The sequence below is a fragment of the Nesoenas mayeri genome (assembly GCF_963082525.1).
Source record: "Nesoenas mayeri genome assembly, chromosome: 8".
NCBI classification, from domain to species: Eukaryota; Metazoa; Chordata; class Aves; order Columbiformes; family Columbidae; genus Nesoenas; species Nesoenas mayeri.
In genome coordinates, this window is record NC_137554.1 from 27,704,138 (window position 1) to 27,728,842 (window position 24,705).

Consider the following 24,705-nt stretch of genomic DNA (forward strand, 5'->3'; position numbering starts at 1 on the left):
CCCCCCGCCTGCGCCAAGTTCGTACAGAGTTTGTTCCCCACGCGCCGCTCGCTGTTTCGGGAGAAGTGGGGAGCGAACCCCACTGCAATCCGGGGCCACCGCTCCTCCAGGTTAGAAACGATTGTTTCATTAAAGTTGTGAGGACGTCAAAGCAAGCGAGAACAACCGACATACGCATTTATCTTTGTCCAGATGTTAATGCAAAGGTCGAGGGGAGAAACAACCAAGAGCTTTCCTTCAGCTGCTGAGAGCAAACACCACCACCGCTGCAGCAACAGCTTGGAAATACGAAGCAACACGCAACTTTTCTTTAGAACAAAGACATAAAACAAGCTTGGCAAAGGCATCCCAGGGGCTTTTTACACACACATCTGAGGAGACACCCCCAAGAAATGGGTAGGATACATCCTTGTGGGTGACACCACTGCAAAAACAGGGGGAAGATGGATGATTTTGCGACTCTTCATCAAAAAATTCCTCTTCCATGAGATAAAGGCGGTGTTAAGACTCTTTCCGAGTCCTTACTCATTCATACACACAACCTTCGTGTCCCACACATGCGCGAGCCTTCGCACAGCAGCTGGTCCTGATACCAGAAGAGCATCACAGCCAGGAAACTATCACCAGGAAGATAAAATACAAGGCAGGAGAGCGCAGGATCGGTTGGTAGCCTACGGGAACAGGAATCCCGGGGAAAGGGGCTTAATTCCCCACCACCCCTGTCTAGGGAAGGCTCTAGGGCATCTGTGCCTCATCTTTGGCCATCAGGATGGTGATACCGGTACCTAAACTTAGCCAGGATATGGAGGAGGACCAGCCATCCAAGACCTGCTCATCACATCATCATTTCAGCCAAATCTCCCTTCTTCAGTCACTACACAACTAGGAACCACTGTCACCCAGCAGTTTTGCAGGGAGGTCAGCAACACCCCAGAGTAGGACCAAGGGGTCTCCCCAAGAAAGCAGATATCTTTGTTCACACTTGGGTAGCCTCCCTTCCCTGCCACCCCAACCGTAACACCGCATTGAAATATGGACACTGGAAAGCATGCGGTGTTTTGGGGAGAGGGGTTATGGCACTAAGCACAGCACAGACTGTTTTTGTTCGCTTCCTGCCTTTCGAGCCAAAAGCAACAATCACAAAAAAGAAAAGTCACGAACACTTGATAAGGCTTTTCGATTTGAAAGAGGTCAGAAAAAAGTTCCAGAAAAGGGAAGAGAAACAACCTTTTTTTTTTTAAAAAACCCTTTATTGCAGTGACAATCAGCACTCACAGGCTACAGGTTTATATATTTCCCTACAGTCTTTCAACCATCTTTAACCCCTGCTCCATGTTTCATCATCTTCCCGCTCCCTCCTGTGCTCCCAAATGGTGGCAGCGCTCCATTAAAATGGCCAGAGAGAAACCTCTCCCCTCCCCGTGCTGGAGGGCGCAGGGTTGACCTCTTCACATCTGGACACGCCGCAACCTCCGGCTTCCACGGCAAACGCCGGCAGTGCAGCGACCTTCCTGGAAACGTGGTCCTCTGACCTCCCCTCTCCAACCCACCCATCTCCTGTCCCCTCCACCACAGCCAGGCCGGGGACATAGCACATGAAGGGTGCAACTCCTCCAGACAGGGCCTCGACCATTCTCATGGGCCCAAATCCAGGGTGTATTTGCTTGGGAGACTGAAGGGGAGTCAGAGAGAAGAGGAAGAGAATGCAGACTGCAAACCAGCCAGATTTAACTGAAGCAAATAACCTCAACAGCAACAAATCTGTTCAAATTCTAGAGCCATTTCACAGGCTGCCACCACAGACTGCCTTTATCCAGCACATCTATCGTGCAACCAGCCTGGAGTGGTTACAGACCCATCAACATCTCCGTTGGTGCAGTGGAAAAGCCTTGGTGGGTGTTCTTTCTCATGGTGCATGAGTTGCCCAGATCTCACCAGGCTGTTGAGTAAAGCACTGCCTTCCACAGCCCTCCCAACATGCTTCAGCCATCTCCAGCCAGTCCAGCACAAGGTGGCCCATGCTTCGGCTTTTCCAAGTCACGCATGGGCCAAACCAGAGTGTCAGTGACACCACACCACGTCCTCTCCCCATGCAGGTCCAGCACTATCCCCTCTACACACTCCAGCTTCCCCCAACTCACACAGCCATGTTTCTCCATTGGAGCTGCCCCTCCCAAAATACCAACAATTTTAACGCATTGTTGAAGGACCACAGTGATGCTTCTGGGGCACAGGAGACCTCATCCCGACAGGCCCACATGTAACGACCCTGTCCACTTAAGATGGTTTTTCTAAATATCCCCCACCCAGACTGCAGCCAGCCAAGCCAGCCTGGAGCTCCCCCCACCTTGGACCATGCTAGCTGGAAAGAGCATAGCAGCAAGCTGAGGAGATGTTAATGGCTAAGATACCAGAAACAAGCAGAGCTTCTCTTTATAGGACACGAACAGCTTCTCCCATGCACACCACCACACCCCACTTTTGCAGCTTCCCCAGCAGCAAGCCTACTGATTGTTTGCCCTCCTTGCTGGGCAAGCTTGGAGACCCCCATCCTCACCCCCCGGCTGCCCCGGGTCAGAGAGATCATGCTGATAAAGCCCCATGCATGCTGCAAGACCTGAGCCTCCCTGCTGCCCGCAATCAGCTTCATTTGTTTATTTTTATTTAAGCAAAACTTTAGTTGGGCTGGGGGGAGGCTGGGCGGGGGACAAACCCCTGCAAGGCCGGGCTGCGCGTTGGGTCTCCAAAGGGACTGAAACTGGGGATGGGAGGAGGGGCCAGCTCTCCTTTCCAAAGAGTTTTCAATAGGAAACAGATGTTGAGGGCCCGAGCACCAAAAGCAGGGTCTGCAGCGGGCTTCCCTGGCTCCACGCTCCCAACAGAATCCGTTTTAATTAAAATATTTCAGTTCAAGCACGAGGCGAGGGGTAGGGGGAGCAGGGAAGGGTCCAGGGGTGATACGTTTGTTACCTCTGCACAGGCAGAGGGGTTTGTGGCAGGACTGGAGGGGGTGCTGGGGTGCGTAGGGTCAGGTTGGAGACCCCATCCTGTACCCCCAGCCCAGACTCCCTCCCTCCAGCAGGGCTCGACATAAATTCTGCTGACCTTGAGTGAAAAATTGCCTCATTCCAGTACCAAAAAAATAACATTACATCATGTAGGCTATGTCAGGTTCTATCAATGCCCCCTTCCCGCCCACCCCGAAAGCGAGGGGGATGTAACCAAACACTATGAAAACACCAGCCCAGAGAAGAAAAGGGGCCTTTGTCGTGGACCATCAGCTCCCCATTCCTACCCGAGGTGAAGAAAGATCTCAGAAAATGTTAGGCTGGGAGGTACAGACTCCAGACACACACCGCCCCCATCCCGACCTTCGAAATCCCTACCTCTCCCTTACTTAAAAACCTCTGCCATTACCAGGAACTGATCCAGAGCTCCCTCCTCCCCCAGACCCCTCGGCAAAGGTCAACCCCGCAGTAAAAAAAACAGGGTGCCAGAAAAGCTGAAAGCCCAGCCATAGGATCACTAAAGCCTAACTTTAAGCCTGGATAAATCAATAGCGTCCTTCAGGTGAGGATCCATCCTGGCTTCCCCGGGGCACACAGCTCCCTTGCAGGATGGGGTGCAGAAGAGAGGACACACAGACTCCCACAACCAGCACAAAGAAGGAGAAACAGGGGAAGGTCAGGACCCAAAGAGCAAGGAGAGAACTGGAGGGATGCTCTGCCAAGCCATGGCCACCCAAGCAAGCCCACACACCCACTGGGGCAGAGGCAGAGCATCTGTCCATCCTGCAAACATGGGCAGGAGCTGATGAGGAGAAGGAAAGAAATCAGAGCCCACAGGATCTGATAACCAGACACAGCAATGCACCACGTTGGGGTCCCCGAGGCTACGGGTTCGCCAGGGTCAGTGCAGGCTGCAGGGCTCTCCTGCAGCTGCTCAGATAGCATTGTACCAGGCGGAGAGGAAGGCAGGTTGTGCTGCTTGCCCCACGGCCATGGAACAAGCCCAAACCTGCTTTACGTACCGGGAGAGAGGAGCTGCATGAGTACGAGGCCCCGCAGGCTCCCAGGCTGAGCACACAAGTGGGAACAAAGAGGGTGCAAAATGAGCAAGAACCCCTCGTCAGGCATGGTTGTGGGGTGCTTTCTGCCTCCCTGCTGGGATCACGCTTTCCTCTGCCTTGAGATGGGCGAGCGGGGACACGCACCCCCGCAAAACGTGTCTGGCTTAAAGTGCACTCACTGGCAGCACCCCGGCTCACCAAGCAAACGCACAGCACCGGGCCGTGCGAGGGTCGAGAGGAGCAGGAGGAGAACACCCAGCTTGCCCCAGGCCCTCGGCTCTCAAATGTATTTTCTCATTAACGAGTAATACGGTTTTATTGTCTCGAACAACGTCTGTTTTCGATCAGTTCCTTTATCCCAGACACTGCCACGCACAGAGACCGAGGAGGCCAGATGGTTCATGTTGCAGGAGTCTTCCCGCTCTTCCCCGTCCGCCCCCTAATTCCTTACAAATTCCTGGAATGCCTGCACCCCCGAAAACCAGCCCTGGGCAGGGCAGAGGCAGGCAGGGGTCTCTGGAGCAGGGGCTGGGGGCCTCCCCGGCCTCCCCTCCTCACCGCCGGCAGCTCACGCGCAGCAAGTCCCTGGCAGCCAGTGGTGGCTGCCGGCTGTCATCTCCTCTGCAGGGTCGCCGGCAAGCGGTTCGCACCTGAAACCAGAGATCCACAGGCCCCCTTCCTCCTTCACCCACAGCAGGGTGGCTTCCTCTGCTTCAGGAGGGATGTGCAGACCCCAAAACCCCCCATATCCCAGCCCTAAAGGCACATCCAGCACCGTGGCTGCAAGCAGCGGGGAGAACGTCTGCCTGTAATCCCCACCACGTGCCCAAGGCCACCAGGCCCCCGCCGCGCCGCTCACAGCTTCAGATTTTCACCCACGCCTCCCAGCATTAATCCCCACACCAGCAGCTGGATGTGGAGGTTCACAGAGTCCTTCCCAAAATCCAGGGGCTGATCCGAGCCTTGGCTGAATCAAAGGGAAAGCTCCCGCTGACTTCAAGCAGCCTGCCTCCCGACCTGCGCCGGCTACCCAGCCACAGGCAGCGTGGCTGGTGGCTCCAGCCCACCCTGAAAGGCATCCTGGAGGTCCAGTAAGGCTCATGCTCCTCCTGCCATCCTCCCAGCACCCTTGCTAGCACCTTCCTTGGAGGAGGATGGAGCCCACCAGCCCCGGAAAGGAGCCTTGCTAAGCACAACCCAGCAGCAGGAGGGAAAAATAAGGGATGCCGAAAGCAATCCTTCAGCCTGGAAGAAAGCCAGGAGACTAGTGTTCACACCCTTAAACTTGGGAAAAGCGCCACGAGAGCATAGATAATCCCATCTGGGGAGGAGAAAAAGAAAAAAAAAAAAGTCTGGTGGAAAATATGGCACCTTCTCCAATGTGCGCAAAGACCATACAGCTCTGCTGGGCTGTCCCAAGTCAGGTCTCTCAGTCCCTCTGATCCTGCAGACCTTGTGCTCCATACAGGCCACATTTTCCCCTGTTCCAGCTCCATGGTAGCCACTGTCCAGGAACACTCTCCAGCGAAGAAGGGCCGGAGGGGACACAGCCTGTAGCACCCCAGGGCCAGCAGCCGCTCTCCAGGACTTGGCTGCCAAAACAGTTCTCAGAGACCTGCTAAGCAGATCAGTCTCTGCTCCCAATTTGACTGAATTTTCATGAGGATGACACAAGACAGCCCCACTGCCAAGTTTCCAATGCTTTTCCAGAGTGCCAGAACCCGAGAGGCACCTCCAAAAATCTCTCTTGCACATGCAGTGGAGGAGGACACTGGCTTTTTTTTTTTTTCCTGAGCCACTCTGCTCATTTTAGCAAGCCCTACGCCAAACCTGCCTCCACCCAGAGAAACTCCAGGGCACACAGTTAAAGTCCTGCCAAGTTCTGAGCAATGAGGAAAAAACATAAGGGGGTGGGAAGTCTAGAGCAGGAAGATTTATACCTGTAGGATCATGCTGTCTCCTCCAACACCCTGCCCTGAGTACTGAGAGCTTGTGGTAGAAGAAGCTGCACTTGCCACATCATGGTCAGATGCTCAAGAGGCAAAGCAGCAGAAGCTGAAGGGGTCTGAGATGTTTGGTTTCCACCCAAAAAGCTCACATTGCAAAAGAAAAGCTGCTACAGGTCAGAACCAATGAGTCTGGGGAGTCCTCAAACCCCAGACCTAAAATAGCCAGGATGGGGACAAGCAGGGGACATGTCCTTGGTTCAGTGGAACAAGAGGGCTGGAAATAAGCGATGGGAGAGCATGCAAGCATTTTGGTGACTTTTTTTCACTCCGTAGCAGAGAAAATATCACCTGCCACCTTTTGGTGTTCCCAGCACTCAACTTTTGGCTCCATTCAGCAAGAAAAAAAACCCAGCAGGAAAGAGCAAGCGAGCTGAAATCTGATCCTCCGAAAGGCCGGACTCGGTGTCTGGCTTTTCTTACCGGCTGGGCTGACCTGTACGTGCCAGCCTGGGAAGGCGTAATGGTTCCACCGACAGAACTTCATTAACTTTTTATACACTCGACCGCTAATTTATAATCATTAGTGGACAAACAGCCAACAATTACACAAGCAGCACGTTAAGAAGAGAGGGAGAGAGTGAGAAGGAGCAGCGATGGAAATGCGCTCTGGGTCGGGAGGGAGCGGGGACGGCACGTTCCCTGTCCCATTGCTGGTGTGTGACGGGGTGACCTCTCCCAAGATTTACTGGCACGCTGCTTCATCAGCTGTAATTAAGGCACTGGGCAGCAGAAAGGCAAAAGGCACAGGTGAGTGCAGGGAGGGAGAAATCTCACAAATCCTCTTGCTTTCGACAAAAATAAAAAGAGACGGGAAGAGGAGGAGCATGTATAGTCCACGTTTCCAACTCCTGAGGAAGGCAAAGCCCCTGCTTGCAGGAGAATGGGAAACCACACACACAGACAGCAAAAAATTGATCCTGATTTAATGGTATCTTCAGACATAAGTCATGAAACCCCAGTGCCTTCCCAGGCAGCAGCTCTCCTGCCAGAGGTAGCTTCGTGCTGGAGGCAGGAGGTGGTGTTGCAACGCACCCCGGGTGAGCAACGCCTGCAAATACACAAATCCCGAGGATGCGTCTACCTTGAGGACGGAGATGCAAAAGCGGGGAAAGGATTCAAACACCTCTGAAATCCCTGGTTTCTGTTACCCAAAGAAAACTCAAAACTAACTCCACCAGGGCCCCGCTCCTGCCCAATATCCCACCCAGTCCCTACCAGTCAAGGTGCGGGACTGGAGTCACCCAGCCAGACCCTCACTGCACAACGCAAGGCCACAGGCAGAGAACAACAGGCAGGCTCCCTTCTCCACAACAACCCGAGCTGCTTTAATCGATCGAAGAGCTGTGAGATCTGCAGATACAGACATCCCTGGCAGCCCAGCAAGGAAGCCGAGTGACCTGACCGGCATCACTCAACAACACGTCGTGCCCAGAAACCAAACCTACACCTCTTTTGGCTCTCGCGCCAGGGCTGAGCCTGCTCTCCTGCCCCATGCCAGCCAGTCCTTTTCAGAGACGTAAGCTTCTTGCAAAACAGGTCTAATGAACACTGCATGCAGCTCGTAAAGCCTCTGCTCCAGCAGCCACCACAGCTCAGCAAAGCACACGCCGCGTCTGATGACAAGAGAGGAAAAACTCTTTTCCAAAATTTCATGCAGCGGTGGGGGAAAAGAGCAGCACCCAGCTTTGCAAAGCAGAGCCTTAAGAAAGGCAAACAAAGCGGGTGGCTTGCCGGGACCCAGCCCACTCCCCTCCAAAGCGGGAGGGGGGATGCGGCGGCACCACAGCGGCACACGGGACCTGCCGTGCGTGGCAAGCCGCGGCTTGCTGAGCACACCGAGGGCAGGGAGCAGAGCCCTGCGCTCCCAGAGCTCCATCCCAGGCGTGCTCACAGCTCTAACAAGCCACCATAGTCCTCCAGCTTCACTCACTCCCAGTGCCACAGGCCTGCAGAACGGATCACAAGGCAATTTTGCTCACAGCGGGGCTTTTCTCCTTCCACCCCTGCATCTGCAAACAGCAAAGTGCAGGTGCAATGTGCACAGGCTCTTTAGAACATCAAGTTCAGGCCAGAAAGATGAATTCTTCTGAGTTTACTGGGGACTAAACCCAAATTTCTCATGTGATAAGCTCCCTTCCCTCTACAGCCACTTAATAACCATCCAGCATCCACACAGAAAAAACAACAACAAAAAAAATCTCTGCACCTAGAAGCACAGCGCTCAAGGCACTTCAGGGGATCACACAGGAAAGGTAATTTAGATGTAAATTCAGACCGCTCACCCTGCCTGAGATAGCCCTGCGACTCCACTCGCCTGCAAGATCGTGGTGCCCACCTACACTGGGGCAAGCGTTTAAGAAAGCCTGTACCTGATCTGCTAAAAACACACAGTATGTTGTTTAGATTATTTTCCCTCGGCTGTTCAATATCCCCAGTGCCACGAAACCCTCAGTCCACGCATCTAAGAAAAACAGATGGTGGGGAAAAAAGTACATATGAAAAGCCATGTCACAGTCTAAATGGGGTAACTCTGTGTGATCATAGAACCACAAATGAAACGACATCATACACAGAGAGAGGAAAAGCAGAGGTTGTTCCTGCAAACTTCACTTCAGCATTTCTGCCCTTGAGTAATTCCCAAACAGAATTGCCCCAATACCTGTTCTTTCAGGACTTCTTTTGGTATTTGTAATATAAAACTGAAGTAAAATTTCAGAGAAATACTCTCAATAAAAAAAGCAAAGGCTTAATTTAAAAAAAGTGAATATGAGACATTTCTATCTTTTTCTTGCTTCCCAAAAGCAAAGCAAGAGAGCCTTCTTTACCAAAACATGTTGGGAAATCGAGCTGCACAAATTTCTACAATGTTTCTGTCAGCCTAAATACACATTATTATTTCTTTTCCTCCTGAAGACCTTCTAATTTGGAAGAAGCGGAGAGAAAAAAGACCTCATCCTGACTGCAGACACGAAGAAGATGCCAATGCCTCTCAAACCCATAAACAACTGGTCCATACCCCATCCCACAGGAAGACCTCACAACTGGGTGAACTGGTAGGAAGGGCCAGCATCCAGCAACCCTTGCCACAGAGGAATTAAAAGCAGCCACGCTCCAAAAGGGAGGGGGGACAGGTTACTACAGCCACCCACTAAGTTCAGTTCAGGTAGGCTCACAAGCAGTGGATCCCAATGTTTTTTTGGGGAGAAATGCAGAGATATCTGGGCTCATCCAGCCCTTGGGATGCCTGCACAGGGACAGCTAGTACTCCTGGAGCAGGACCACCACAAGCAAGAAGGGAACAGCCTTTTAAATTAAGGACATGGTGAGCTGGGCAAAGGGAGCCCTGCAGCATCCTTTGAATCTCTGAAGTCCCAGCTGCATCACTTTGCGCCTGGGGGCCTCTCCTGGGGGGGCCTTTGCACAGAGCCAGGGCTGCTCCCCTCCCTGCACACATGGGAACACTCCTCTCCAGCTTTTGGCACTCCTTTATCCAAGAACTTCAGCGAACAAGGCAAGACCAGCAGCAGCACGACTTGACTTAACGCCTCCCCACGAAGAGGCCAGCCCCATACACCCCTGGCTGGGCTAGGAAAGGAGGGGCAGAATGGCAGAGAGCACCCCACTGCCACCCCCAGCCCCACACAAACCTCAGCCAATGCCTTCCCCAGGGAGGGGGGGCTGCACAGCCAGCACCCCTGTGTGCAACCCCCCTCCCCACGCCCCCTTCCCACCTTCCCTCCCCCTAAACTCACTCTCGGGCCCCGTCCTCCCAAACAATCTCGCCGCAGGCTGCTTTTGTAAGCCTCCAGCCCCAAAAGAAAAATGATGGGTTTGAACTCTTAACCCCGCCCCAGAAAAAGGCTGGAATTAAAAGGGGTTTATGACTAAGTATGCAGATGGGAATACTGTAATAACAACAAGCGAAATGTTTGCCCAGCAGTTCTGGGCTGGTTTCGGAGGGAGGGAGGGAGAGCAGGGACGGGGCGGCTTCTGGACGGAGGATGACGGCACGGAGAAAGAATTTGGCGGCTGGGAGGGAAGGGAGGTTGCTGATAAATGCTGGGGCAGAGGCGGGGAGGGGGGCCAGGACCTGAACACCACATCGCTGGCACTTCAGGGGGGCTGGCTGTGGCCCTGCAGGGTTCTGGGCAGCTGACAAGGGCACTGTGGCCGAGGAGGCAAGCAGGGGTAGATACAGGAGAGCTCGGCTCCAGGGCCAGCTTGGATCGCACGTCTTGAGAGACATTTGTGCTTGATGAAGCTGGGATGTATGACAGAGAACACATCAAGGCAGACAGCAAAGTCTCCCACATCCCAAATCCTTTCTGATGGGGAGGCCTCCATAGACTCCTGCCAAGGGGGGAGTCCACAACCACAAACAAGTGGCTAATTTTCAGCAGCCCTGGGACTCGAGCCCTGCTGAAAAGTTGGTAAAACCTCAGTGCCTAAGTCACCTGGGAGGGTATTTTCAGGACAACACCTTCCTCTTTTAGCAACGGGCTGCACTGAAGCCTCACAAGTGGGAGGCTCAGGCTAGGGGAGACCCAAACCTCAGCCACCATCCCAGAGGAGCACACCAGAGCCCAAAACCACCTCCCTGGCACTGTACCAAGCCAGGCTGTTCACAGGCATCCAGTCCCCAGGAGAGTTTTGCTCCATAGCTCAGCAGGGATGCCAGTCCCCAGTCATACCAAACCAGCACCTTCCTGTTCTTTTCAGCTCTCCAGGAGGCACCTGCAAACTTAAAACGCAAACCACTTGCACAACATCACATACAGCTTGGCAGTCACAGGCTAGAAAGCCACCAAAACACTCAAATCTTACAAGTCACCAGGAGCCAAAGTAGAGAAATTCACATGTGGCACACAGAAACAAGCCACAAAAGCACAGACCTCCCCAAGCCACCAGAGGAGCCACAAAAACTATTTCTGAGCGATGGTCCTGCTGCAAGCACGGGGAACCTTCCCCCTGCACTCGCTGGGTACAGCCCGGCCTGAGGTGACAGCAGCACCTTCCCAAAGCAAGCACCTCACAGGGGTACGAGGATGGGATGGGAACGCACCCCAGCTGCTTCCCTGCAGGGGTGAGGAGGTAAAAACACGTGCAAAAAATTCACAGCACGATTGGCAAGCCAGGAACTCTGGGAGACATCCCAGCTTGCAACATGGGGGGATTTCCAAGTGTGTCTCACACCCATCTTTGTTCGACAAGGGACTTTAGGGTTTGTAGTCAAGTTTTGGCTTGACTCCAGTCACCCACTGCTGACCCCACTGGATTTAGAAGAGACGGAGAACACTGGAAGGAGTCTGTGGGTAGTAAAAGGTCTTCCTCATCACCATAATCCTCCTCCAGGTCCAACCTGTTGCATTTACAGGCAGAAAGACAGCAGCCCTAGAGCAATCGGGGGAGCAAGTGCACACCCCAAACTACCTCCTCCTGTACAGAACACTGCTGCTACCAGTAACATGGCAGAGGGAAAAACAAAACCACCAAGGTTGCTCCTCTTAACAAGCAAGGAGATATTTATTTTGCCCCTCTGTAAAGACCTTTAGAGACCATCTGCAGGGTCAGGAAAGACAGTTGCTAGTAAAGGGTGTGTGCATTGCAAAGGTGAGAGGAGAGACCTGGGCTCCAGTCCCTTTCCACACGCTGCGGCAACACAAGCTGCACAAACCCACAACTCCCTGCACGGCCACTGCTCCGCGATGGCAGGGCAATGAGAGCCGACACGCTGGGAAGCGCTGGGATCAGGTAATGGAGGGTGTAGGAGACTCGTGCGATGATTCCTGTGAGTCACAAGAGCTGGACAGGGCCCAGATCAGCAAACTCTGCAAAAATCAGCAAACAAAAGAAGGCAAAACCTGGACCTCCCCAGCCCCTTCCTGCTGCCTCCGAGATGACCCCGGCGAGCAGCCCCAGCAGCGGGAGCCATGTGGGACACTGCAGCCAGGGCTGGAAACAGACTCATCCTGCCATGCCTTGGGGTGCGCTGGTCACCCCAGCACCTTGCTCAGTGCTGCGACTCGCTGAGCAAGTTGGTTTATCCTCTGTGAACAGAGGACACAACATTGCTCTTGCTTGGTTAAGCTGTGAGCGGGCTCCCTTCATGTGCAGACCAAATCCAAGAGATCTTTCTCTCCCCAACAGCTTCCAGAGCACTTCCCAGGATTTAAGGACCAAACCTAAATGCTCCTTTGCAAGTCCTTTACTGACAGCAGTGTTTCCCCTCCCTGCCCAGTCACATACCCATGCTTCAAAAGCCAGGCACAGAGTTTGTGTACACAAGGGATATTCGCATCTCTGAACCAACAAGGTGGCCCTGAGGAGGTGAAGCCTTCAACCCTGCCTTGCACCCCATCCCTGGAGGTCGCTCCAGAGTTTTAAGAGATAACATGATATGGGAGGCTGCAACCACTGTCTGCAGCAAGAGGATCTCCTTAGGAGACCAAGGGGAAAGGCCTTGTTTTCCAGAGACAGACATGAGGCTTTCAGTCACGAGAAGATCCAGGACCGAAGCAGAGCCCTGGACCAGCATGTCTCTGCAGGATCACGGCACCTCTTGAGAAGCGACCCCAAGCAAATAAATGGCCACCACGCATTTCACGGAGATCTCTGCATGGAGGCTCGAGATCCTTATCCTCCCAAATCTGCCAAATTTGGTGCTACAGACAACTCAGATTCTACAAAAGCCCCTCACAGAATCTCTGCTGTGAGGTGCTGCCATCCTTTCTCCATCCGGGACTTCCAGACATACTGGTTAACATTATTTTTCATTAAAAAAAGGAAAGAAGGTAAATGGTGGGGAGAACATCTGGAAGAGGAATAAATACCCATGCCAGTTCTGACAGATGAATGAGTTAGACAAGTGCTAACTAACTAACAGGCTAAATTGTTCCTTTCCCTTCCTGACAGGCTGAACCAAATCTCCTGAGCACACTGCACCAGCAGCTTGGGAAATGGTCCCTTCCCAAACCCGAGCATCTGCCCAGCTAAACCAGCCCGCGCACGCTGCCCTCCGACACAACCCCACTCCATCCCTCCAATCCCGCGCGACTGGAGCCCCTTCCTTCCCCTGCTCCCGACGGGAGGCACACCCAGAGCTAAACACTGAGGGTAACGCCATCCGGTCCTTCTTCCCTACGTCTATTGTCACTAAAAATTTTTCCGGTTTCTGCCAAAAAAAAAATATATATACTGCATCTCCCTTCTGGCCCTCAAAGAAAAGCAGCTTTGCTCTTTACCCAGGGAGGGGGAGAAGAGTTTAAACATGAGTCCCCCATCTACACAGCACTGCTCCACTCCTCCTACTCCAAGGACTTTCACACAGCCCCGTCCCGTCAGCCTGTCTGTGGCATTTGATTCCTGTCTGTCACTAAGTGATGAGGACAAAGGGTGAGGAGTCAGGAAAAGGTCTGAGCTACTTTGTTCATCGTCTGGATACGAACTTTGGATGAACTCCATGGGGAAAGAGAAAAGCCGCATGGAGCGGGACGCACCATGCATAGCACTCACTCTCCTTCGAGAAAAAAAAAAGAGAAAAAAGAAAAAAAAAATAAAAGGGAGGCTTGAACAAGGGGGAAGGGGTGGGAGGGAGAGCATTCCCCATCCCCATGGCGGCAGGCAGTCCTGAGAGCTCCCTGCTCCGCAAAGACAGAAGGATATTCAAACCGCCTTCCCAGGAGGCATGTTCAATAAAGCAGGATGCCAACGCAGCCTTTTCTCAAACAAATCTGTTAGCAGTGGGCCAGGGGCCAGCCACAAGGGCTTGCTTTTTAAAGCAACCAAATGGGAATTTCCTAATAAAACAAAATTTAAAAAAAAAAAAAAAAGCCCCACCATGGCACGGTTAAAGGGAGGTTTCCTGGCAGCAACAAGCAGCATCATACATACAGACCTCTCTGGAAGCATGGGAAGATGAAACAGGGCAGAGTGGGGAGCTTTGGGGTGCATCCTATGTGCTCCCATGGCCCCCCAGACACCCACCTGCCTGAGCTGAAGGAGACAATGGCCCACAGCAAAGTTACACACCGGGGTGAAGGTTTACAGCCATGACTTCTGCCGTGCTAAACAAGGGAGGAGGCATCATCCCTCCTGCAGACCTCGGGGGCCTAGAAAAGCCACTGCAGAGCACAATCAGCTCCTCCTCTGCTTTTCAGAGCAAAGCCAAACCAGTTTGCAACTGGAAAGCCCTGTGGCAGTCTTACAAACGTTCACTAAATCAGCCCCTCCTGGGCAGCAAAGCCACCACAAACTTTCTCCCAAATGGCTCTTGCCAAGCAGCTAAGATGCCTGTGCCAGCATCGGACACAGCCTCCATCGAGGATTTTCAGCAAAGCCTATGCACAAGATGTGCCGAGACACAAGGGAAAATGATTGCAATTGCACGCACAGTTCTGCAGCATTCACAAGAGACCTGCTGAGTGCTGGAGGTGAAGGGTGTCCCGCACAAACCAGCCCACCACCATCACCCACTGGACACGGGAAGGGACCCACAGCCCCATGGGCTGGATGGAAACACGGTTCTGGTTCTGCCACCTTGAAAGTCTCTGCCTGAGGGATGAGCAGTTAGAAACCCAAGGGTGATACTGGAGGCTGTTCACCACCAGAATTCCCAGTACATCCCAGCAGAGTGGGTGAACTTAGTCTGCAGGATGGAGAATCCTATGTAAAACAGAGACAAAGTGGGTAACAACACCCAGGAGAGCACCTGAAATCCACTAGAAGATGCCAGATGTTAGCGCAGATCCGTTGTCTCTATTAGCCACCAGTAAATCAAAAAACAAGTCTGTATGAGAAAGCTCTGCCTGGGACAACAACAGCCCTGCACACAGGAGCAGCCCAGCTGTAGAAGGCACCAGTGAGACCTTCCTGACCAGGCACACAACAGCAGACAGGACACACACTCTCCCTCAAGGCTGGAGAAACTTCATTCCTTGTACAGTGATGAGTGCAGGTGATGGAGAGGTGCAGAGATGGTCATGGGAACCCCTAATCCCAGCTCCAGCCTGACCTCTCAGCTTGGGAAGAGAATCACTCATCATGCTTGGAAGTGGAAGGGATCAAAGGCTTCATCGACCCACAGCTACGTATTGCCCCAGCTCTCCCAATATCTGCCTGCTGCCCACCAAGACGATTACCAGGGAGAAGAGAGCGAAGAAGGGGAAGGAAGCACATTTCTGCAGGGAAACAGCCCCTCCATGGAGACCAGCTCCACCCTTACAGCCACCACTGTGTCCCAGAAAAACACATGAGCATCTCAGAGGCACTGCTTAAGACCTCCAAAGGAAGAAACATGGCCAGTCCCTGGGGAACACCTCTAAATTACACAGTGGAGCATGCCAGGACAAATCGACTCCACAGAGAGAACCTCAGCCCATTTGGGCGAGTTCTCTCCACCACTTGTTCCAGAAAGTCCAAAAAACTCCTCTGGCTGCAGGAAGGACCTGTCCTCAGCACCCTAGCCAAGGCAACAAGCTCCCAAGAGGGAGAAGCAGAGAGAAGGAGAAAGGAAAAAAAACAGACAAGATGTCAGCTGGTTGGCCAGTTATCCCACTTGCAGAAGGTGGGAGCTCAGGGAGGAGATGCTGGTGCTGCTGGATCCAGGGCTATTTTGAGAACAGCAAGTAAGAGGCACAGAGGGAAAGAGAGGGGACTGGGGGAAGAGAATGTAAAAGAAAACAAATCTGCTTCATTATTGCCTGAAACCCAAGGAGACTGATTAAGGCAAACAAGCCCCCTGCCCCTTCCAAAGGGTTGTCTCGTCTGCTTCCTAAATCTGATTCCCATTTGTCTCTATATGGTTCTCATTTGTTCTTCATTTAGGTTTCCTCCACGCTCCTCACTGAGCCTAAGAGAGTTGTGGGGCCAGGCTTCCCCAGGAGCCTGCCAGGGCATCGCCGAGCAGGGTCAGATCCAGCACCAGTGCCAGTGCAGAGGGAGGAGATATAGCAAGAAGGCAGCAGGCTGCTGACTATGTGCGATGGGCAAGAAGTTGACAAGATCCTTGGGAAGGGCTGCCCAAGGGAGGAAAGCATCACTAGCCAAGACTGCTGATGGGAGCCTGGCCACCTCTGGGCATCTCTGAAGGGTGAAGCAAAAAAAAAAAGTGCAAAAGGACTTGGAAGAGAGGATGCAGCATAAGCAGAGACCCGCTGCACAAAGAGTTTCCCTTTTCATCAGCAGACGGCCTTCTGGTTAAACAGGAGCTTAAAAATTATCCTAATGGAGCTCCTTTCAAACACAAACCACAGGGACCTCTCCTAATTGCGCAGCTCCTTTCTCAATCGCAGCCTATGCAGGACGAAGCAGCAGGTCCATCCACCACACCTGCCCCCAGCACCGGGCTTCCAGCTCCGACCAGGCATGGTGCTGGCAGCACCGTGCCATGACTGCCCCCGGCACTCACCTTCTGCCCTGGCCTGCGGCCCCCCAAGCACGCTGCCTTTGCAAAACAAGCCTCCGAGGCCTAACAAACATGGCAGAAAAGGGGAAATAAAAATCTGTCCTTCCACTCACATGGACTTTGCCACCTGCCTCAGGAGCACAGAAAGACCAGAGACTTCCTCTAACCACTACCCTTTGCTGTGTCTTATCTCGTATTTCATATTGCTTGTGGGCTTTTCATGGTAAACAATCCCCATCTGCCCCTGGTGAAGTCTCCCTAAACCTCCAGCCATGCCACCATGCTACGGCACGTGTCATCCTACCCCCAAGAGCCCATGGGTCAGGACCCCACGGCTTTCTATACCTGGATGCAAAAGAGCCATTTCTAAGGAGAAATCCCACCCCAGGCTGCACACTGCAAACCTACCAGAATGGAAACACAGCACCCTTGGCCGCAATAAAACCCACCCAAGCACCCACTGCCCAACAGACCTATCCACCACAAGAGGAAACTGAGCAGGGTCTGAGCTCTCCATAGCCAGGGCCAACCCTGCATCCACCAGAGCAGGATCCAGATGTTTGCCCAAGTACCATTATGCTACAATAACATCAATTTCCCCCTTTCACTTGCTGCCTAGGTGGGGGACACAGTACCCACCAGCTGCTCTCCCCACTCCCTCCTGCCTGTAAGGCAAGCAGAGACCCATGACCTTCTCCACCGCATCCCCTCGGCCCCTCTGCAGCTTAAGCAGCCCAGGTGCGCAAATGTTACCCAATGCCCTCACCGGGTGGAAAGTAAATTCCACCCAACGGGGGAAATGGCAGCCACAGTCAGACCCTGGGATGTGCAAATAGCAGCCAGGGACCTTCGGGAGACGAGCAGCCCGGGCCCAGGCACTCCAGTCGATAATCCTTCTCGGGATGCCTCCTCCAGAGCTCCTGTAGCAGAGGAAGGATGCTAATTTGACTATTTGAGGGAGTGCAAAAAAAAAAAAATTAAACGCTTGTTATTGTGCTAAATGACCTTTTCAGCCACTTGGGGACAGAATTGCACCGGGGCTTTGGAGTGAGCCAGGGCGGGCACTGCTCCCATGCGTGATGCTTTGTGCCTCCAGATGCATTTAAGGGGCTCCATGCCCCCCCCAGCAACAGAGCTGATAAACAGCCTCTTCGGAACATTCTGCATGAAGTAGGGAGGAAGAAGCAGCCTGCTAAGAGCTTGCGGAGCAAAGCGCTCCAGACGGCTTCATTTCACATCGCCGAGAGCGTAAATCAGGGAATCGCTGCTCGGGTTTTCTCCATTAGTGAAGTATATTGCAACTGCCCTTCCCGCCACCGATACCGATCGACACTTCACATCTGCTGACCAGATCTAACAGCCAGGATTTTCCAGGGGAATAATACATTTGCCGAAAACACCATTCCTGCCACCTGCTCCCCCCAGAGCAGACAGGCAGGGCGTGGGGAGCAGGGCCGCGGCAGGCTCCTCGCTCTCAGCAGGAACACGCACAACGCGGCAGCCAGAAGCTCGAAAAATTCAGATCAGAAATAAAGAGGTGACCCCTTGCAAAGCAAGGGTCACACACCCCTTCAAAACACCACCTCCACCAAGGTGGTGGGAGCAGGAACCGCTGCCTGCAAACCTTCCTACGCGAGATCAAACGCCCTTCTGAAAAGCACAAGCTTCACACAAAACGTACTGGGGAGGCTGTGTCCTGTGCTATAAAGTCAGGATTGACGGCTGTGACTCCTTCCAACTCATTTCTTTTAGCCTGTAAACTGTGCGTTTGTCTAGAGATTTGCAATAATCATATTACAGCAATATTTGCAATAATATTACTGCAATAATAATTCTGCTTATCAACATCCCCCTCCCAAACAAAAAACACCAAGTTAAAACACTTGCAACCTTTTAACCTTACAGACTTAGAGTTGAAAGCCCAATTCAAAGCTTAAAGACAGAGACCCATCCACCCAGACGCTCCACGTATTGTATAATTCTTAATGTTTCACCAGAGATCACGGCACAAGGGAAAAAAAAAATTATATATATATATATGATGTGTGTACACAAGCAAACCTACACCCACCAGCAGCTTGGGTTTTGAAACACTAATGTTGAAATTAGAAGGGCACAATTCAAAGTTATGGGCAGATTCGCTTTCATTTTGGCTCCAACCTTGTAAATATCAAATATCAAAGGAAACGGTCGCCCTGAATTAAGAGAAAAATCCCTGTGCTGTGGAGACACGTCCAGGATTGAGACCCGCTGGAGTTGGGAAAGGAGCAGCAACCAGCAACGAACACCTCACAACTGGAAGGGTATTTTTGCCGGTTAACCTGCCACTGCTAATTCTGCTAATCGACATCACTCTGGAATTTGAAAATGTTATCCAACCAGGAGAGAAACTTGATTTTCCTCTTCTGATAACGAGGACAGGCAGGTCAGCCAGGCTGGGCCAAACGTGGCGTTACAAAACGCTGCCTGTGAAACTGAAAATGAGACGTGGAAACGATGAACTGAGTTTCTGAGCTTGCACTCGGGCGAGAAAACAAAAATCCAACCACCAGCATTTAGACAGGCTGATCCCACTTGCAAAGGCAGCTCCGCTCATTTTTCACCAGGGCTGAAGTAAAATGGCAAAGTTATCATTTTAGATTAGTGCAGCTCCTCACAGCTCTGGCTGTTCCAAGGGGTTTCAATTTATCAGTATATTTAAAAAAAAAAAAAGAAAAACACCACAATAACAATGCATGGGGAAAGCAGCCTGTCAGCTTAGGCCAAGCAAAAAAGCTATTTTGGGTAAGGCTTCTCCTATAAATAAAAGGCTGGGCAGGGAGAGGACGGCGACAACGTGCTGCTCACTCAAGGTGTCAGAGGGGATTTCTATTATCTCTGCTGGTGACCTCCCCAAAACGCCGAGAAGCAGCGCCGGCACACGGCTCCTCGGCAGCCGAACCCTCCACTCGGCTGCTGGCTCTGCCACCTTGAAAACGAGACAGTAAAGGTGGCTTTCTGCTTAAAAAAACCCTAAAAAGAACAAAAACATACACGGGAAGGGCTCACAAACACAAAGTCGAGAGATTTAATTCTTTAGTGCTTTTTTTTTTTTCTTTTTTCTGAATTACAAACCAATAATTCCAGCCCAACCAATCCCCCAGCATCACCGAGTTCCTCCCCAGCCCCGCTGCCGGCCTGACACCACCACGCTTTAATGTATTCAGCCCACAGCCTCCTCAGGCCACCGCTTTCTGTCATTTATCCCTATACCGCCCGCCACCTTGTATTATTTAAGTCGCCGGGGGACGCAACACCTCCGAGACAATTTTCAGCAGAAGCTGACAACCGCCCGGTCTGCAAAACATCACTTTTGGTTTCAAACGGGGTTCCCAGCAGATGCTCCCTAAAGGCGACATGGTGAGAGGAGGAATTTCATGGAAAACTCCAGATTCCAATGCACGCCGGGGAGGTGGCGGTGTGCAAAAGCACCGTGTGGCACCTACAAACACCCAGAGAGCCCAAAAAGCGGGGATGCTCGCGCAGCCCGAGGCTGGTGGAGGGTACAGCCAAAGCACCCGGTACCCTCCGGCAGCACTGGGGTGCCACGTGTGACTCGGGGCCGGGCACCGTTCACAAACAGCTTCTCCCACACCACAGAGAACGCTCTTCAGTCTGACCAGAGCAAGATTATCCCTGGGTGGATGTTTGGGGAAAGCAAAGGACGCAGATTGAGCTTGGTTTATTAGATTATGGACAGCCCCATGCAAATAGGGCCATATTGATCCGGTCTGCAAACACCTGGCTGGGAATACGAGCAGCCCCTGAGTATACAGAAGCTGCTGGAGATTATTAACCAGATCCATTGCTGTAAATCACATTACCTCCTCCCAAACCCCAACCCAGCGCTGAGTCCCCCTGTGCTAAGCACTGTACAGTGCACATCCTTGCAGCACAAGGGAGCATCACTTCTCCCCACCCAGCACCCACAAGCTCAAAGATTAAGCCCAGAAGTGCAGTGCCCAGCAAGGGCTTCTTGCTCCATCATCTGTGGAGCCAGGGCTGTGTAGCCCTCCTCTCCCACAGCAACCCCCAAAACAAAGCAAAGCACGTGTTACCAGGAGGGTGAAACTCACTTGTATAGGAAAAAGGCAAAGCAGGAATAAAAATAAATAAATAGATAAAGGAGGTGGAGGGGAATAATCACATCTTCAGACACACACTCACCCCCTGCTTCCACTGAGTACCTGGTATTCTGCAACAGCTGCAAAGCACCCTCCAGCACACAGAGCAAATACGATGGGCTCTCCTGCCTCCCAAAGCACCCCAAGTGTAGGAAGGAAAAAAAAATAATAGTAAAATGCTTAACAGCAATAGCACATTTCCAAGAGATAGTTAAACCCTTTGCTGGGCTTCATCAGCAGAGAAGGCAACAGCTCCCAGACTAAAGGAAGAACTGGGGAATGAGGTGCTGAATCAAAGGCAGGGGAGGCAGACCGTATTCCTCCCTTCTCCCCACCAAAATCCCTGGCTCTGATTCAGCAGAAGCAGCAGCATAGCCTAATGTATCACACTGCAAACTAAAACATTTACCTTTAAACCACCACCCCGCTCCCCTAAAGAATTGCTGCATGCAGTAATTTCCTTGTGATATGGGGGGGCGGGAGAAAAAAGTCATGATGAAATTGTCTCAGAGTTTCTTGGTGTTTTGTTTACAGCCGCTGCCCTCAAACCCAGGGCCAGCACACTGCATGCAAGCCTGCTAACAGGAATAAATCTAACATTTGAGATCGTTTAGAAAAGCTCTGCTCGCAGACAGTCAGCGCTCCGAGGGGGAAATCCCTCTGCAGGTCTCAAATAAGGGAACTTGAACTATTTTTCCCTGGAGAAATTTAGGTCTGAAAGACCTTCTGAGTTTCTCGTTTGGAGCTACAAGGCCTGATAACAAGATCTCTTTCCCTGGACTCACCCACAACACTTTGCTGCCGAGATCGTGCGAGGTGAGATGGACTATAGACCCACTGCAGTGGGGAAGACACCTTACATTCACGTAAAAGGATGTGCTGGTTAGCTCTTATTTACATATGCATCTGGTTAGCGTAGATAATTTTCCAGCGTGCATGAATTGAACACGAAGATTCCTTCTCCGTGCCTTGTCCGCTGCTATCAGCGGGCAGCATCCAAAGAGTGGGCACCTTCCGGCCACCCTCCTGCCCCGGACATACACACCCAACAGCCACCGCCACCCAAAACCTGGGGAGGCTGGTGGAAGCAAAGGTTGAGACACTCGGGAACGTGGGATCTGAGGCAGGAGGACAAGCTCATCCACCCCCAGGAGCAAAAAGACAGGGCTGGGAGCGATGAGACCCACCAGACCTTTCAAGAGCATCCTCCCGGTCTGCTGCAATCACAGTAAAGTTTACTCGACATCAGGCACCCACCAAAAAACCTTGAAACAAAACCAAACACAATTTGGGCAGTCCCTCAGGAGCGGTAACGCTGTGCCAGAGCCAGGCCTGGTTTCTCCACTTCGCTGGCAGGGCCGAGGAGGAGGAGGTGGGAAGAAGAGCCCACTGGCAGCCCTGTGCTTCCCACCTCCTCCCCTGGAGGATTGCAAGAGGCCAATTTTGATTAAACTAATTAAGCCTGCTCCGTTCAAAGAGCTCCAACCACATGCTACCAGGGGAGAGGAAGAAAAACATAAAAATTAGAAAAGAAGAAGAGAAATCTCCCTTCGAGCACACTCCTCTAAATCTGTCCATCCCAATCAGATCCCCAACAGACAACACCATACTGGAAGAGGAAAGTCCAGAGAAGGGACTCTCAGCAGTGACACATGTCCAGCTCTGAAGACCTGACTCCTTTCAGCCATCAGGACCTTACAGGGACATGTCCCCCTTCCCATCAGGGGACTGGTTTCCATCCCATCCCATCCAGTCCCCAGAGCTGGATGCTCCTCCAGCAGTGACACAGCCCTCCACCAAGCCAAGGTCTCCCAGATGCTGCCCCTTCCTCCCAAACCATCCCTATCTTTCAGCTCCCTGCACGTTCCCTTCTCTCCTTTCCCTTAAAGACATCAGGTTTCTGGAAGCAATTTATTTGTGAGCTGCACAGAGGCTTCCTTGGGCAGTGCTGGGCAGATGGAGGCCGTGCTCTCCCAAAATGTTTTGCTTCCCCCCAGGGACCTGGCAGACCCTTCCTGGCTGGGAGAGAGAACCATCACCTCTGCCTTCAAAGCCTTCCCACTGGAGAAGAGAAAAAAAATATCAAAGCAAAGGTTTCCTCCCCTTTGAAGGGCAGGACCTGCTGAGAGCAGAGCGGGGACCCTGCTCCTCTGGGGCCAGAGCCCAAGCCCTTTCGTTATGAGCTTCTGCAGAAGCAGAATGAAGCCTTAGGTGCAAGAATTACATTGAAATTCAAACCAGGGTGGTTCAACTCTCCTCTACGCCTTGGGAAACCTCGGTGGAAATGCAGCATAAGTGGGAGGGCAGGGTTTGAAACCCTAGCAAAGGGGCTGAGGGAGGAAGGAAAGCGAGCTGCCCCATCCTGCCCTGCAAAAATACTCATTGGAGGGGCCTCAGGTTTGCCAGCCCTTCCCTGCACCCCAAAAACCCCAGCGATACTCACACATGGCTGCCCCTCTTCTCCCCATGCCACTGTTGTGGCGCTTTAGTTGTGGGGCAAAGAGAAAGGAGGGAAGAAAAAAAAGAAAGAAACCCCATATTGTAATTGCTATATTAAAGAGAAATAGCAGGCAAGAATAATAAGAGAGGTGTCAGAAGTGAAATACAGTAACAGACATTAAAAAAAAACTACAGTTCTGTGATGGGGGTGTTAATTGAACACAGAGCTGGAAAGAACAAAGGGGTGTTAAGGAAGAAAAGAAGGGGAAAAAAATCCTACCTCCTCCAAAGATCTGATTTGAGTTAAGTTTGGTGAAGATAATGCACAGGGAAAGGTAGCTAAGAGGCACCTTATACAGCTATTATGTTCTAAAATTAAAAAAAACAAACCCATTATTCAACAACAATTGCACAGCTAATCAGTGCTGTCTAGAAATATTCCACTTTGTAAATTCCCCCCCCCAGTTGGTGGTACGTCATTTTTCTTTTAAACCTGAATTCCTTCAACACGGAAGGACGAGAGGGATAAGAAAATAAAAATCAGGGGATTTCAAATACAAAGTCAGGGTCTTTTTTTTACAAAGTAGAATTTGCCCGATGCCCTCACCTCCCCCAAAAGAACAGAGAAAGTGAAACGATGGGAAAAGCTCTTAAGGAGGAGGAATCAGATTAAATGGTCATATATCCTGCGCTCAGCCTCTCCCCGCCGAACGAGATGGGAGTTGGGAAAGGCTCACAGCTGAAATAGATGCTGCTGCATTTTGACAGCAGATATTTTCCAGTTTGCCATCCAAGGACCCCACGTCTGCATACGCCTTGCCTGATTCTTCTACTTAGCTATTCTGCTCATGCTGAGAACAGCTTAAAAAAAATAACAAAAAAAAAAAACACACAAGAGAAACAAAAAAACCAAACAAGGTGGGGAGGGGGGAAGGCATGAAGACAGAATCCTTACCTCTGCCTTCGAACTTTTAATAAATCAGCAATGCTATTTCCGATTTCAATCCCTATTGACGGAGGAATCAATTGTATTTAGGACAACAATGCCTCCCATTTCCATAATTATTATTCCAAAAAGCCAGCCAGCCATTTGAAGGCAGTCCTGCCCCTTCCCTCGCAACAAAGCGACCAACAGCAAGTGAAAACACATCAAATGAATGGCGACAACTTATACGTATATTTAAGCAGCAATTTTCCCCCCTCGTTATGTGTTCCCACTCAGATCAAACCTCTCAACTTTTGGTACTTTTAAACAGACATCACCCCAAAATCAATCATCTCCGGGTTGCAGACAAAAGACAAACCCCTGAGCTTTTATTATTAAGTGTTTATAAATGCTTTAAATTAACTGAAGAGCAAGTGCAAAAGGGAACTCATTGGCCAACACAGACAACCTCTTTTTCTAAGAACTTTATGGACACTTTGGGTTTGCTCAAGACAACGTTAACGCTATGAAATATTAGCCATAATGTTGCGAGAGACGGTGGTAAAGTCTCCGTAAGGCTCTGGAGTCACTTAAATCAGGCGGCAGGGTAACCGAACGCACATTTCTGCACATCATAACGCCGGGGGGAAGATGTACACACACACTTTCAAACACCCACCAGTGACCACAAACAATCA

General features: G+C 51.7%; 1 protein-coding gene across 3 annotated transcripts in view; it reads right to left on the bottom strand.

Moving 5' to 3' along the window:
- Positions 1-24,705, bottom strand: part of PBX1 (PBX homeobox 1) — a 127,241-nt gene that overhangs the window by 96,583 nt on the left and 5,953 nt on the right. The window contains exon 1 of one of the 3 annotated variants that reach the window (XM_080348628.1): positions 23,363-23,429. The exons of the other annotated variants lie outside the window; for them this stretch is intronic. The gene's annotated coding sequence lies outside the window, so the exon portion shown is untranslated. Of the gene's footprint in view, positions 1-23,362; positions 23,430-24,705 lie in introns of those variants that run through there. 3 annotated transcript variants of the gene reach the window in all.